This window comes from Rhipicephalus microplus, chromosome 8 (assembly GCF_043290135.1).
Source record: "Rhipicephalus microplus isolate Deutch F79 chromosome 8, USDA_Rmic, whole genome shotgun sequence".
NCBI classification, from domain to species: domain Eukaryota; kingdom Metazoa; phylum Arthropoda; class Arachnida; order Ixodida; family Ixodidae; genus Rhipicephalus; species Rhipicephalus microplus.
In genome coordinates, this window is record NC_134707.1 from 10,333,746 (window position 1) to 10,347,464 (window position 13,719).

At 49.3% G+C, this 13,719-nt stretch overlaps 1 protein-coding gene across 2 annotated transcripts in view; it reads left to right on the forward strand.

Annotated features, from left to right (window-relative positions):
* The window catches only part of LOC119164108 (uncharacterized), a 59,048-nt gene that overhangs the window by 17,623 nt on the left and 27,706 nt on the right, over window positions 1-13,719 (forward strand). The gene's annotated exons all lie outside the window — the stretch shown is intronic.

Sequence of the window (13,719 nt, forward strand, 5' to 3'; positions counted from 1 at the left end):
CCTACCATACCGAAACTCTTTCACCGTGTGCACGGTTCACCGGCTGTCGCATATTCACGTTGCGCTTGATGTATGGTTGCACTGCACGGCACTGTCAACACTGCGGGGCGTGGGACGCACTCGAGTGCATCGCTTTATGGCTCGCGCGAGGGCGGATACACACGCGAGTCGCCGATAAGGAGCGATTGGGGCGCGCATTATACAAACAAGGGTGGCGTATAGAGGGCGCCATTGCAGGGACACGCTGTTGCACGCGGGTTGCTGTTTCCTTCTGATGCGATGCGGGGATGTGGGACGCCGGCAATGTGTGTACGCGCGCTAGATGGACGAACTCGTATACACTTTGCGATGTTGGAAGTTAGTTGGCAGGGCGAGAGAGAGAGATAGGTTTCTTGAGTGGACCATATTGTGGCGTGTGTGTATACACTGTGTACTACTACGGAGCCGTATAAGTGAGTAATTCCGTGCAGTGCCCCGGTTACAAAAGCAGAGCTGTTCGGTGAGGATCCAACCATAAATTGAGGAAGGTTTATTAGGTCGAAAGCCTGGATGCCTCATCGAACGCGAAAACTGGCCCAAGCCGGCGTCGACACCATCTGATCCAAAAGAAACGTCATCATTCGATAACGTCACAATATGACGTGATCACGACGTCACTATGGCTTCATCACACGACGTTGTCGTTTCTTCAAAGGTGGCCCAGTGCGGAGAAATCCGAGACGTTTTAGGTGAATGTATGAAAGATTCGCGAGTTTATTTATTTATTTATTTATTTATTTATTTATTTATTTATTTATTTATTTATTTATTTATTTATTCGCCAATACCTTATAGGTCCATTGAAGGGTATGATTAAGGAGGCAAGTGATATAAAGTTGGCATTGAATAATAAAAAGGCACCAAAGGAATGATTACAATGAGTGAAATAAAACATCATTCATCACACAATATTATTAAGGAACGTGATCATCTTATCACGAAACGTTTCGCGTTTAGACATGGATGCAATCTATAAGAAGGTGTATAACGTTCCTTTTTAGGAACGTTATACTCTTTCATTCAATCACTCCCTCTTTCACTCACTCACTCTCTTTCACTCACTCACTTCACTCTTTCACTTCACTCTTTCACTCACTCACTTCACTCTTTCACTCACTCACTCACTCACTCTCTTTCATTCACTCACTTCACTCACTCACTCTCTTACATTAACTCACTTCACTCGCTCACTCTCTTACACTCACTCTCTTACACTCGCTCACTTCACTCGCTCACTTCACTCACTCACTTCACTCTTTCACTTCACTCTTTCACTCACTCACTTCACTCTTTCACTCACTCACTCACTTCACTCACTTCACTCACTCACTCACTCACTCACAGATGTCCAGGCACACACGCTTGCCAGACGAGGCGCGTAAGCACGCAGCCACGCATTGCCAGGCGTGTCGTAACCCTCGAGCATGCAGCTTGCTAATTGACGCAGCCAAGGGGTCGCCCTCCTCTCCGGCTTCCGCGCCTCACGCGAGGCAACTTGTCGGACAACCCCGCGAACTCCTTTCGTGACGTCGTGTGCTGGTCTTCCGTGGACAGAACAGAATTAAACGTGTCGTTCCTCATTGCGCTAATCTTTTTTATTTCGTCGGGCACGGCGCCAGCTCACGGCCACAGCGTATACATTCATTACTTGGCGCCACGTACAAGCGCCTACACTACACAGGCCACCCTGTCGTACTAAGTCACGCTTCAGCTGGACTCTCTATACTATAGGGCGTTCGATCAAGTGTTGCGCGAATGTGGCCGCCGTTCGCGCCTGCTACCGTGTAAACGCACGCGGCTTGTATGCGAGCGGACGCAAAATTTGAACTTGCGCAAGTGTCCGCGCACACAGTCGCACGAACGAGCTTTAATAAACGTGTGTGATGTGCATGTGCGTGGTGTGTATACTGTATAGCATACACACAAACGCATACGCACAGAAGCACAATCACTTACTCGCTCGCCTATTACTTATACTCACTTACTCACGATTCATCGCAGATTCGCCACTCACCGATATCCTCCCGTTCATTCGCTAATATCGATCGATTCGCTCACTGACTCATATTCAGTCGTTCTCCCGTATATTCGCTAATGAACCATGACTCAGTTCATTCACTCGCTCACGTATGTTCGCTAATTCACTCACCATGTATTTATATTAATTCACTTACTGATATCACTCGCATGCTAATTCAACTGCAGTGCCCTTCAAATTCCGCAAAGATTAGCGCCAAATTTCCTTCTATTCCCGCCGTATATAATAACTTAGTAAGTAGGCTTTCGCGGGGCTATAAGCTCAAGGGCGTTTAGACTCCCGGCCACGGCGGCCGCACTTTGATGGGGGTGAAATGCGAAGAACAACCGTGTATATTGAGGTGCACGGTAGACAGCTCCAGATGATCCGGGGTCACCGACTGCGTCGTGCCTCATAATGATATCGTTGCTTCAAAAGTCACCTAAGGCCAAAGCAAGCGTGGATGTCCCTTCGAACGGTAAGAGCTTATTATTATTAATTATTATTATTAGTAGTAGTAGTAGTATTATTATAAGAAGGAGAAGGAGAAGAAGAAGAAGAAGAAGAAGAAGAAGAAGAAGAAGAAGAAGAAGAAGAAGAAGAAGAAGAAGAAGAAGAAGAAGAAGAAGAAGAAGAAGAAGACTCTCTAGTAGATTGTGGAGTTATATTGGGGAGCAATATGAACTTAGGGGGGGGGGGGGGGTATCGCGTTGCGAACCGAGGCTCATTCGAACCCTTGGACCTGGGCGAACGAACCGATGCCCCTGCAGAGGAGTAGATGGAGGATTGGCCTTGCCGACGGCTTTCTACGTCCTCCAGATTGGCCTTGTGGCGTGTGTGTGTGTGCGCGTACGTCGAGGCGTGCTCTGACTGAGCAATGCACGGTCATTCCGCCGGTGGATGCGGAGACGAGAAACACATCGCGAAGGTGATCGCACCGATTATGGCCCGCGGAGCCCCTTCGGTAGCGAGGCTGGAGAGTATCGTATGTATGTGGGATATAACCTGCGCGCGTGCAGGAGCTTTACGAGGCGCAGGCTGTATCTAACTACACACTACCCGCAGCATAACATAAAGGCGAATATAATTTCAATAAATTTTTCATTTCGTTTTTTTTTCAATTTTTCAATGCGCTTAATTCAGAAATGACAGTGGCTAAGGTCAAAGCTGCAACAGGGCAGCATTAAGTCTTCGTAAGAAGAAATAACGTATGAATCATTAGTTATGAAAGAGTTCGGATAGGTGAATGCAGTTCGGACTTTGTTACTAGGATTGGTATCGCAGACCCAGGCTGGGCTCGGGACTCAGGAAGCACACCTGTGCTAGGCGCATGCGCATTTGTCATCACAACAACGGGCTCGGTCATGCACGCTGAGGTGTGGTTTTGCACATAAATGGTTCGGTCATGTAGGCCCAGACATAGTGTCATAGGCATCTAGTCATATACTTCAAGGAATGCCATCACGACCCTAGGAAAAGCCCGATCATGTATTCTCGCCACTCGTATCACTGGTAGATGCGAGAATTGGTCACTGTAAGCCTCATCATACCGGGCTTGGTATCACGGACCTTTTCGGACTCGCGCTTCACAAACTGGGTATGTGCTGGGCTCAGTCATGCAAGCGTGGGCTTGTCCATCACAGGCCTTGCTATCACATGCTGACGTTTGGTATCACAGGCCCAGTCTAACCATAAGCTTCATAAAGCGGGCCAATACCTCTGTAATTTATGACTAAGAATGGACATTGTGTCACAGCTAGGCCAGGTCAGGGCTCGAGCTTGTATGTCTCGCTGCCAATTGTGTCAATTGTGTGTTATGTTAGCCACAATTGTTGCGGCCGCCTTTGTTACACCTCATTATTCCATTAAGTGGGCTCGAGCTTCATAAGAAGGGCTCAAGCTAGGCTCCGTAAGGTACGCCCGCGACTGGACATGCTGTCATAGGCTAAAGCTGGGCTCGTTCCTTATTAAGTGGGTCCGGGCTGTGCTCAGTAAGGCATGCCTGTGACTGGGAATTGTGTCACAGGCCAGGCCTGGGCTCGAACTTCATAAGGTGGGCCCACGCCAGGCTCTGTAAAGTATGTCTGGGACGGGGAATGCTGTAATAGGCTGAAGATGGGCTCGTGCTTCGTTAAGTGGGTGTGGGCTGTGCTCAGTATCGCATGCCTGTGACTGGGCTCAACTTCATAAAGTGGGCCAGGCTGTAAGGTATGCCTGATACTGGGAATGCTGTCATAGGCCGAAGATGGCCTCTGGCTTTATTAAGTGAGTCCGGGCGGTGTTCAGTAACGCTTGCCTATGACTGGCCATTGTGTCGCAGGTCATGTCTGAGCTCGAACTTCATAAGGTGGGCAAATGCTACGCTCTGTAAGGTATGCCTGGGACTGGGCATACTGTCATATGCTTAAGGTGGGCTCGTGCTTCATTAAGTGCGTCTGGGCTGTGCTCAGCAACGCATGCCTGTGACTGGTCATTGTGCCACAGGCCAGGTCTGGGCTCGAAGTTTATAAGGTAGGCCCACGCCGGGCTCTGTAAGGTATGCCTGAGACTGGGCATGCTGCCATAGACTGAAGCTGGACTCGTGTATCACTAAGTAGGCCCGACTGTGCTCATTAATGCATGCCTGCGACTGGGCATTGTTACAGGCCAGGTCTAGACTCAAAGTTCATAAGGTGGGCCCACGCCAGACTCTGTAAGGCAAGGCTGGGAATGCTGTCATAGGCTGAAGGTGGTCTCGTGATTCATTGATTGGGACTAGGCTGTGCTCAGCAACGCATGCCTGTGACTGGGCATTGTGTCGCAGGTCGGGGCTCGAACTTCATAAGGTGGGCCCACGCCAGACTCTGTAAGGCAAGGCTGGGAATGCTGTCATAGGCTGAAGGTGGTCTCGTGATTCATTGATTGGGACTAGGCTGTGCTCAGCAACGCATGCCTGGGACTGGGCATTGTGTCGCAGGTCGGGGCTCGAACTTCATAAGGTGGGCCCACGCCAGACTCTGTAAGGCAAGGCTGGGAATGCTGTCATAGGCTGAAGGTGGTCTCGTGATTCATTGATTGGGACTAGGCTGTGCTCAGCAACGCATGCCTGTGACTGGGCATTGTGTCGCAGGTCAAGTCTGGGCTCGAACTTCATAAGGTGGGCCCACGCCAGGCTCTGTAAGGTATTCCTGGTACTGGGCATGCTTTCATTGGCCGAAGCTAGTCTCGTGCTTCATTAAGTGGACCCGGGCTGTGCTTAGTAACGCATGCCTGTGACTGGGCAGTGTGTCACAGGCCAGGTCTGGGCTTTAACTTCATAAGGTGGGCCCACGCCAAGCTCTGTAAGGTATGCCCTGAATGGGAAGGCTGTCATAGGCTGAAGTTGGGCTCGTGCTTCATAAAGTCTTTATAAGATGGGCCCAGGCACTGGGCGCGGACCTGCCCGCACTGACAGAAGCATGGACATATAGGTTGGGCTCTGTAGTGTATATACGCCTGGTTTCAGAGTTCCGCACTGGGGGCTTCATGAAGCGTGTACGAGCTAAAAAATGGGTGCCTGGCAGTACCAGGGGAGTATATCCAAATTAGTATGTACCAAAGTTTGTACGCATAAAATAAGAAGGAAAATATGTGTTAACACTGAAAGTATACAGCCTACTTATGAGGAAATGTCGTGCTCCACCCTATTTGCTGTTAAACTACATAACATAATTACGAATGTACAAAATTGCGACCAAAATTATTTCATAGAATAAGTATATAAATATTATATAGATTAATTATATTATTCTATAGATTAATGCAACTAGTTACAATCGCAGCGAAATGACAGCTGCACATCCCAATGGACACAGACTTCGCACCGTAAAACGCGGTATACGGAACCGCACCGGTAACCGCTTCGGGTACAACGGCGTCTTTCGCTGCTTTTCTTTCGACAGCCTTTATGCAGCGACGCCCGATGTGGCCCGCCGGCGATGAATCGATGCGCGCATGTAAGCGCCACTATCAAGTGCGGAGACCGAACAGGATACGTCCGCTGCGCATTAGAGCGTATTCATAATAGAATAGGGATAGGCATGCTATGAGACGAGTGCCAGACAGCATGATAAACGCCTGCCATCAATCCGAATGGGTGCAGTTCCGTGGGAAAGAAGGCACACGGGCTCTTACCTGCGCTTGAATCAATGTACCGACTTGCCGTATACATGGTGTGGTATGCGAGGCTCATTTCAGCCGTGGCAACTTGTATGTGCAAGGCGGAGGCTAATCGAAGATTAATTGAGCGTAAAATGTCGTTAACTAGAAGATCCTGCCTAATGTATTTTTTTAACACAAGTATACATCACGGGTTGCTATTTAAACATTGTGCGAAAGTGGTTACCAAAAAAAAATTCCCGACGAAGACCGCGGAGCGAATATTTTTGTGTTTGCAATACAAGTAATATTGTGAGCGCAAGCAGAACTATTTATTGCATGGGCCCGTTGGTATTGGCTTGGCGAAAAATCCATAGGAAAATGAGCCCTGAATTACAATTATTAGATGCGAGCGACACGAGTGACTCCTGAGCACAGCAAAATGTCGTCGCGATTGAAAGTGCATCCAGATATGGTGGTTACGATACTCGGCTGCTGACCTGAAGGTCGCGGGTTCGATTCCCGGCCGGGGCGGTCGCCTTGCGATGCAAGCGTGGCCTGCGTACCGTGCGAGATCAGGGCACGAAAGAACACTCTGAGAAGGTCGAAAGTTCCGGAGCCCTCCACTTCATCGTGACTCATAATCACAAAATGGTTTCGGAGCGTCAAACTCCAGATGTTATAATCATGTATGATATATCTATATGCCATGATACCCATGAGAACAGCCCATGACACGCGTACGATAACAGTACCATCCATTGGCAGTGTAACAACGTTTTTTGGCCCAATTAAATCACCTATGTCTGTCGTGCTTCTTCAAATATAACTGCTGCACGACGTCAAAGATTTCTCAAGTATACCCTGGAAACGCTTATTGCAATACCGCAAACGCTCTCCACGGGCTATCTTCCCACCGGAAAACCGCAAGAGGGCGTTGCCTGCTGCGCATGCGCCGTTGCAACCCAACCGGCGTTCATTTCTGCGAAACAGCGGGATATGTAATGCCTGTGTCAATAACAAAGAACACGCTCCGTATCGTTCCTTCTCGCTGGCCGTGCTATACGAGCGCGATAGCTACATCTCTCCACTCTTTCTCGACGAACGCCGTGGGGGCGCCGTTCAATTTTAACGGCCTTGACACGCATGGCCCGCGTGCAACCGCGCCGATGTGTAGTACAGACCCCCTGCCGCAGTGGCGCATATGTACACACAAGGGCGCGGTATCGCTTTCAATCTGTAATTCAAATTAAGAGACGCGGCGTGAAGCGTGATGGATAGCTCGTGCAGGGACCCGCATTGGGGAGGGGGGGAGTGTGACGCCGCCGTGCCAAACTGAGCAGACGACTCTGGAAGCATTGAAACTTTCATATAGGCGCGCGTATGGTTCCCCCGGGAGATGTCAAAGGTGTCTCATAGTCATATCGTGGTTTTAGGGCGTAAGAGCGCCGACAGTTATTACTTCACGACTATTATGTGATGACATTGAGGCATTGCGCGATTGCGCGCCAAATAGAGTAAACAATTCCAGCATTACTCGTGAAAATGGTGCATGCTCTCTGATACTTCTATTTTGAATACGCTTTGGTCATTATGTCCAGTAATTCTTCTGTCCTTGTATAACATTTTTTCAAAGGTATAGCGTATACAATGTGTATCACTCGTTTGAACGCTCTTCAAGTTTATTTTGCTTTGGCAGTCTTCATGCCACAGTAAACCTGGGGACGCCGTCATTCGGCCAGCTGTATCACGCAGCTTTTTTTCCTCTGTTCTGACCACTTGCTGCGAAACTGTACGAGGCGAAAAATGAACTCAGTTCAGTCCGCCTCTCCCCGCCTGTGCGCGTGCCCATGGCCTAGCAGACAATACCTGCCGAATCGTCACGTTCCCTTCCTCTGCTGGGACCGATCGACCGGGTAAGCCCGTGCCTCCAGAGCAAAGCTGCAACTAGGTCAACAACTACGCATTGTCTCGTCGCACGTGGGCACGCTGCAGTAGCGGATTGAGGGACGCGAATCGGTTCACGCTGCCGCAGCAGGCGGAAGGTGGGCGATTCGCCTCCACGCTACGGGCGTTTGCTTCCGTCGCTGATGGCCGCGGCGTGCATGCAACGCCGCCTGTGCGAACGTATACTCTCACACACGACTATGTGCACCGCACCCCGTCGCCCGGTGGTGTTTTCCCTTGGCAAGCAAGCCAGCGCGCGAGTCAATCCGAGCCAAAACAGCAATGGACCGCACACGTCGATGGCTCCGCAACACGCCAAGGTCGCAGACGCGGCGTGCAGGACGCGCGCGCGCCTTTCACTCTCTTCTGCTGTTTGATTGGCGCGGAAAAACGCACCCGTTTAGGCAAACACGGTGCGTTGTCGTTCGAATGCAAACGCAATTTCGTTTCGTTACGGCGTTTGGAAGGCTGTAGTGCGACCTTTTAGCATTTGGACGGGCCTATTTCACGCCTGTCCGAGGGCATGGCGGCCGTTTCGAGGCAGTTTTGTTGACCAGGTGGCGCATGCGTGCGCGAAGCAGACGATACTGTTAGTGGCGCCAGACGACGCGTAAAGGAAACGGAGGTCAGGCCCAAGGATGGCACACAGAGAACCATCGAAGACAGTGGACAATGTTGCAGACGTGCAATGTGTACTAGCAGCTATAGATTACGCACTCGTTACAGCTACGCTTGATGGTCCACAGTTATCCAGCTCTTGCCCAAGTAACGGCGTGTTTCTCTCCGCATGGCGTTTTGGGAAGTTTCTTGCTGTATTTGACGGCTGTCGATCGTTCGAGGGCAAGCAGTGTGTGTGCGTGGGATGGAGGCGATTTCAAGGAGCTTCATGGTCGGTTCTTGGCGAAGACGTTTTATAGTCATAACAGACGGTGCGTATGAGAACAACAAAAATAAGGTCCAAAGATAGCAGACGGAGAACCGCTGAAGCAATGCCATTCGGCCAACATGCAGCGTAATGGTTGTATACGAAGCAGATATATGCGTATCAAGCTGTACCATTGAAAATAGTGAGTCGTTACAGCTGCTACTGGAGTAAGTATACCGTTTACAGTGGTAAAGGTCCTAGCCGATTCAAGGTTCATTATAATGATAAAAAAAATCGCCGCCGAAGCATTTCGTACAGATGGCTAGCCAGCTAAGCCGAAACGTGTGGCCGCAGGCGGTTAAGACGTCGTAGCCGAAGCCGAAGTGCCATTTGAGAAACTCCGGCCGAAAGCAAGGGTCGGCTTCAGCGAACGCGTTTCCGCCATTGCCACGTTGACGCTGCTCTGCCTGTAACGCCACTTTCTCGGCTCGCCGTTGTTGCTTTCGTTCGGCTCGGAAGGTTGCCAGATCATCGATCGGTCCGCAGTTGCTGCTTGTGCTTCGCCACCCAGGCCTGTTGTGCCCGGACTGCTGCATCGCTCCAGCTAACTCGAATTCTCTCACGGATAAGCTGTCGGCGCTGTTTTCGGAAAGTTGTCTGCTTTTCGGTCGTTCGTACAATCCGTGCCCACCACATGCGCAAGTTGTAAGTTGAAAGTACTGCGCGTGGACTCGGCGACACGGTTGCAAAGAGATGATCGCTGTCACTGACGGCGCTCCCAATGGCGTGCGTGGTTGGGTGTGATGTAGGGAATGACGTAACTGACGGCGCAGCCAATGGAGACTGTTATCGTTTTTCGTGACGAATGGTTTTTGTTTCAATAGTTCTGAAAGTTGGGCGAGTTGGTACTCATTCATGACTTCTTTGCGCAAACACGTACACAAGGAAAAGAGGCAAACAACACGGGCGCAAAACGAACTGTACTTATATCTTCACGTAGCCCACACGCCCCCCCCCCCCAATCGGTGGATCCAGGAACACACGAGATAACCTAAAGAAAGCGTATTCAGCGCTACGTCATGATAAGAACAACAAAATGACAAAATTTGAAGAGTTCACGCATCTGCAGACGGATTGTTGCACGTGCCTTTCAAAAAATCAAATTCTTTATCGGACAAGGTGACGGAAGCTTGGCTAACACATTTTTCTCCCATGTTTCTAATATGGAATGCTTCAATCAACTCCCTGTTAATTTTTCTCTTGTGAGTTGACAGAATCTTTGTGTCTGTAAAAATTGCGCCCGTGTTGTTTGCCTCTTTTACTTGTGTCCGTGTACGTGTTTGCGCAAAGAAGTCATGAATGGTTTTCGTTTCGCCCAGCCATATACAGCTTTCGATGTAAAAATGACTCACAGCTATAGGGTCCCTAATGCATTCGTGTAAAACTACCAGAAAGCTAATGCCACATTCTTCTTTATTAATTCTCAACTGACGCGTTAATTCTCAACTGACGCGTCTCCTCCGCCCATTCTTAAAGCTTTCTGCATCTAATATGGTCTTGAACTGCATCCGTAATGATGGCGAGGAAGTTGTAGGTTTCAGGCGGGTCCAGTCTTGCGAGATTTGCATATAATGACCCACACGGTTTCCTCCTTTGAGAGAGAGAGAGAGAGAGAAATAACATTTATGTTTACATCCGGCGTGTAGGAAGTCCCCGGCCTCGCAGGGCGCGAATGTTCCCTGTCATAAGATTATGGCTATTAGAGTCCGATAATCTCATTTGAAGTTATGTTGATCAAACGTCTTTTTTTTAAAGCGAAGCGTAGGTTACCAAGAAGTCACGCGCAGCGCGGCGCAGCAATGCACATGCCTGTGGCCCATGAACTGTCCTGCATACGGTGTCGTGCCGGACCCCAATATCACTGGAGGCAGCGCACTTTGACATAATTGATGTCACTTTCTATTGATCTTCAACCTTGCTATCAGCCTTATATCGGCATATATACCTCTCAGCAGCGCAGTAGAGCGGTCCTGCGCCGCGTCTGATTTATTGATCAGGGGTGTGAGTTAGGCTTGAGCTTATCATGCGCCCGTATTCTCGCGCTTTGTGCATCGTGCAGACGCCATCCGCTTCAATGTTACTAGATTGATCCGCTTATCGTCCCGCGTGAGGGAGAGACGGCTCAGCTGGCAACCCTGCCGGGGAGCTTCGACGGCGGGAACCGGGTGCGGTTCTAAGGAGCTTTCTGCGACAATTGTGGGCAATAAAAATTCAATTCAAATAAAAAAGAACTTTGAGGGTGCTTGAGCTTCGCGCTTTGAAAAGTAGAATGTGATAGCTCAGTCGGGGGTCCCGTGCACATCGCTTTCTTAATCGCTATAGCCTCGTTTCTAATAATTTGGGGATGCTTCAACCATGCTGCGATAAACGAGGCAGTTTCGAATCATTTGCAGGATGTCTGACTACAAGCACAACTGCGAGGTGCCCACCATGTACGCCATAATTCACCCTTTTGCGAATCAGTGAAGGTGTCCACTGCACTTTCGCAACGGAGCATGAGAACCTACGCAGCTTCTCTCATTGTAGATGCTTTTGCTGCTGATGGTGATGCTTAAATATGCCTGGGCGCATTGTGATGATTAATAATTTTTGCAGTGTAGGAGAGGTCGAGGAAAGGAAAAAGGCGCAGCTTCTGCAGCGGTGGTTGAAAGCACGGCTCAGCGCCTGTCGAGGAACGAGGAGATGCAGGGTATCGAGAATGCGGAGGAAGGATTGATGATTGATATGTGTGGTTTAATCTCCCAAAACCACCATATGATTATGAGAGACGCCGTAGTGGAGGGCTCCGGAAATTTCGACCACCTGCGGCGTTATTTAACGTGCACCCAAATTGGAGCACACGGGCCTACAAGCATTTCCGCCTCAATCGGAAATGCAGCCGCCGCAGCCGGGATTCGATCCCGTGACCTGCGAGTCAGCAGCCGAGTATACCTTAGCCACCAGACCACCGCGGCGGGGCTGCGGAGGAAGGAGAAGAAGAGAAATGACGTCAGGGACCGATGCCGCGGCGGAACGGTTGTACGCTCCATTGTCTGCAAGGAAGCGAAGAACCACCTTGCGATCCTGGGTGGGCTGCCATGCAGAGAACATGATGCTTAACGTCCCATAACCGCGATGTGATTTCGAGGGATGCCTTAGTGGAGGGCTCCGGGAATTTTGATCACCCCTGGGTTGTTTTGTGTGCGTCCAAATCTAAGTACGTGCACCTAAATCTAAGCTATTTTTTTGTACATTTTAAGTTCTCTACACTCATACTGTCACAACTACCACATTGCAGTTAAGGACTGATTGTCTTTCTGTTTCGTTGGCTTCCACACAACAAAGAAAAAACGAGCTCTCGATCGGTTCCCTTTCCTTCTGTCTATATCTCGTCGTTTACGCCATATTCCATCTCCATCTTGGTTCCGGACACTCCGTACTCAAGGGCACTGGCTAAAGAAAGCGTTTCTCATTCGCCGAGCCAAAGGTTTGTTCCTCTTATGCAACCTGAGCGCCGATTTCTCCTTAAAGTGGAGGACAGGGAATGTAAAAGGTGGTTCCTCGAAGGAGACCGAGTAAATGGGGCAATTACGTTCGCCGCCAATGCCTCGCGCTTCCGCAAATAGCCTCCTGTCACGCGATGCGAGGCACTTTTTGTCCTTTGTCGCGTACGCACGTGTCGCCTCTATTTGCGGAGACCAACAACGCTCACTGGCTCGCTTTAGAACAAGGTTTTCCCCTCCGATCATTGATGATAACAATCCTGGCGCCCCGCGTCGGCGAAAGAAGCATCGGACTGGCCACGAACGAAAACCGTGTGCGTGACTCTTTGAATGATAGATTGAGTTTGGCCTTTATTTTTTTCTCGTTTTCTACGTGGTACATGAGGCGGAAATATTGTAGGCCCGTGTACTCAGATTTGGGTGCACGTTAAAGAACCCCAGGTGGTCGAAATTTCCGGAGTCCACCACTATACGGCGTCTCTATAATCATGTAGTGGTTTTGGGACGTTAAACCCCACAAATCAATCAATCTACGTGGTACATGATCGTGAGAGACACTATCTCGCCATACCATAGAGAAACATAATATGGCCACCCATCGCCCCTTTTTTTATACTTCTAATCGTCTTTACATCCCACTCCCCATCCCCGAAGGCGGCGAGCTGTACTCCCACGGCGGAAGTGCAGAGAAAATAGCGTTCTTTTTCATTCTCCCTCTTTCCCCAAACCACTCTCTCACAACCTAACTCGGTAACTCCTTATCTCGCTTGCCAAATCAGCCAGTCATTCGCTTACTCACTATAGCTTGAATAAATCACTCCCTAACCCAACCGCCAACTCACTTAATATAGGTGGGCGATCGCGAACCCAATCACTCACTCATTGACTCAGTCTCTCGCTCACTACATCAATTACTTGCTATTTTGCTCGATGAACTTCTTCATCAGTCGCATATTCAAACTCTGAATTACAGTTTTGAACGCTTACTATAGGTCGTTCCGTGGCTCACTCACCAATAACTCACTCAGTCACGGGACACCGATCTATCTATCTATCTATCTATCTATCTATCTATCTATCTATCTATCTATCTATCTATCTATCTATCTATCTATCTATCTATCTATCTATCTATCTATCTATCTATCTATCTATCTATCTATCTATCTATCTATCTATCTATCTATCTATCT